We start from the raw sequence: 3,361 nt of genomic DNA on the forward strand, positions 1-3,361 counted from the left end.
AAAAATTTGATATTGAAAATATTTTAATCATTTTACAACTACACACACTATAAATATATAAATGCAAAATACTTCCGTAAATAAATTTCAATAAATCAATTGCACACATGCACACAGCTGGTATGTAGATTTTTATTAAATTTATTTTCTGAATTATTTTACACTTATATATATGTAGTAAAAATATTTTCAATATATTAAAAAATTTTTAAATCGCCGAAATATATTTTATCATTTTTCTATATTCCAATATATATATATATATATATATTGTATTATAAAAAAATTGATATTGATATATATGAACTCTAATATAATTTACTGGATGATATACTGAACATCCTTGCATTGATTATATATTACTCAACGGTACGTTCTTTCACGTTATAAGTTATTGGAGCAAATTATACAATAGCATCGATCAATAATCAAAAAGAAATCAAGAATAATCAACATATCCCTTATATAATATATATATATATATATATATATATACGCACATATGTGCATAAGGATATATAAAATTTATAAAAAGTAGGTACTTATTAGCCTTGCTACGCTACTGCCTTCTGCTACGGAAGGCCAGAAAGCATTTTCAGGCGGCATCTCGCGTATACCGGCACGGTAGAGGAACAAGGAGAACACGTGATTATCGGTCCTTGTCTTTCTACGGTGCATCCGCGTGAGCAATGCAATGGTGTATGTACGTGTACAGACATGCACCACTACATAAAACCCGAGAATTGGTTTCTCGGCGTTGGCAACACTGAAATCGGAGTTTCGCGTTGTCACCGCGCGAGGTCTCCAACATCAATTCGGAGTTTGGCCGACCGACCTGTCGACCCTTAATAACAGTATAACGGCTACCATACTTGAACGATACTTTTAGCCAGCTTTTAGGGCATGTTTCCAAAAAAATAACTCATAAATAAACTCATAAAGTAACTGTTAAAATAGTTACTAGTTATACTAAAAAAAATGTAATTAAGTTACAGTTACAGTTACACATGGAGAAAAGTAACGAAGTTAAGTTATAGTTACCAAAAAAAAGTAACTGTAACTTAAATTTGTTACAACCCAGCAAACACCGATATATAATTGTTACATTGCTACAATAAAACGGAATATAACAGGTAATATGACGTGTACGTTACATGTAACATCCATGTTAGTTGTAATTTCCCACTCATAGATGTAACATTTTAATATAACATATATTACATTGTAGTTATATTGTCATTATATCCCAAGATAGCACTGACTTATCAATACATCAATGTGCTATTTGGTTGTAGTAGGCTATTGTAGTTATATTGTCATTATATCCCAAGATAGCACTGACTTATCAATACATCAATGTGCTATTTGGTATATAATTACAATATAACTACAATGTAATATATGTAATATTAAAAATGTTACATTTATGAGTGGGAAATTACAACTAACATATACGTTACATGTAACATGCTTAAGTATATAACATTTATATACTGTGTTTGCTGGGAAGTAACTCGTTACTCCCCAATCTTGGTGATGTCTAAATTGGACGTGATAAAACGAATAAAGCGGGGAGCACACACTCTTGCATAAGCGCATAAGCATATGCATTAGAAATTCGATTGGTTAAATTTCTTATGCATACGTTCATAGACCAATCAAGATTCTTATGTTTACGCTTATGCGCCTATGCAAAAGTATGTGCTCCCCGCTTAACTGTGCGTTTGCGCAGTCGCAGTGTCATCAAAGTGTCATGGCAGTAAAAGTTATTTGCAAGTATCCACACATGTGATAAATAAATATATCTGAGGTAAGATATAAATTTTATATAACTTATGTACCACATTAATAATAACATAGTCTTAGAGTTCGTAGAAAAGTCGAAAAGAAAAGTTTTTTGTGATTTATCAGCTTACCAGCAGCATAGACATATTGTTAACCTCACAAATAAAGAGGTTAACTTCATAATATTTACAAATAAATTAACAAATAATATTGTTAATAATACTTACATTTGCTTATTTAATCGATTTCAAATATATTTTATTTTCGTAAATGTTATTTTTTTGCTTGTACAAATATTTTCAGATGAAGTATATTGTCAACACATTACAATTTTCAAGAAATGCATTTTCAAAAGCGAGTGAATGGTTCAGTCTCAGTAAATTAAGGCTTTTAAGAGAAAAAATAGACATGAAGCAGACGCAGGTGATGACAAAGAAAATAGAGTGAATAATGGTTCCATCTCAGTAAATTAAAGCTTTTAATAAGACACAGGTGATGACAAAGAAAATTTAAAATAATAAAAATTGATTTTTAAATATTTTTCTTAATATAATTATATTATAGTATTTAGTAACAATAAGACTGTTAAAAATGTATAATGTTAAAAAGTGCAGTGCGTACAAATGATAAAGTTAATAAGTTTCACTCCATATTATATTTTATATTGTACGTGTATATTGATATCAACATGACATTGTATAATTATCATTTATCTTTGAAATTTTATTTTATTCTTCTTTTCTCAAGTATATGTTAAATATTTATAAAAAATAAATCTATACTAATTACTATAACATTAATATAAGATTTTAATAAATGTTTATGTATCCCTAATTTGTTATATGTGTAATATCTGAAAAAATAAATATAAAATAACTTAAAAAAATTAAATAACTGCATAAGAGAATAATCCTTCAAATATTACCTATGAATATACCTATGAATTTTTAATAAACATACAATGTGGATACATTAGCATAACATTTTTCAAATGCATATATAACAAAGTGTAAATACGTTTAATATATATTTTACTTATATGTAAGACGAACAATAGAAAAAATATTAGGAATAATTATTAAATATTAGAAGAATAATTTAATATATTATTGTTACATATAAATAAAATATATGTTACAAATTTATATAGTTATATGTATTTGAAATGTATATGTTATCTAATATTCTATATCTGAAATATATATTTGTTATGTAGTATAGTGTCAACATTATGTAACATATATATAACATTTAAAGTACAGTGATATATATCTCTGATATATCAGAGAAGTACTTTTGTTGCTGACATTTAGTACATAAAGTACATGTAACATACATGTACTTTACTTATTATGTAACTATGTTACTTGTGATATATAAATGTTATAACTCTGAGATATATATATTACATCTCTGTGTTTGCTGGGAATTTTTTGACATAAAATATAAAGTATTGTATCTTTTAAAATATTCAGTTTTTGGTAATCTTACCTTAATATTTTTCTGCACAGTATAATAAGGCCGGCGTCCCATGGAGCGGATTATGCGGAAGCGGAACCAGCGGATCGCCAATCAC

The 3,361-nt window shown here is 27.5% G+C and overlaps 1 long non-coding RNA gene across 1 annotated transcript; it reads left to right on the forward strand.

The window, feature by feature from the left end:
• The first annotated feature begins 980 nt into the window (after positions 1-980).
• LOC146721780 (uncharacterized) lies at positions 981-2,522 on the forward strand. The gene is made up of 3 exons (XR_014925507.1): positions 981-1,133; positions 1,733-1,810; positions 2,089-2,522. It is a non-coding gene; the product is annotated as an uncharacterized LOC146721780 (long non-coding RNA).
• The last annotated feature ends 839 nt before the right edge of the window (positions 2,523-3,361 follow it).

The sequence above is a fragment of the Nylanderia fulva genome, unplaced genomic scaffold (assembly GCF_048542155.1).
Source record: "Nylanderia fulva isolate GAGA-0341 unplaced genomic scaffold, ASM4854215v1 Scaffold412, whole genome shotgun sequence".
Lineage (NCBI taxonomy): Eukaryota > Metazoa > Arthropoda > Insecta > Hymenoptera > Formicidae > Nylanderia > Nylanderia fulva.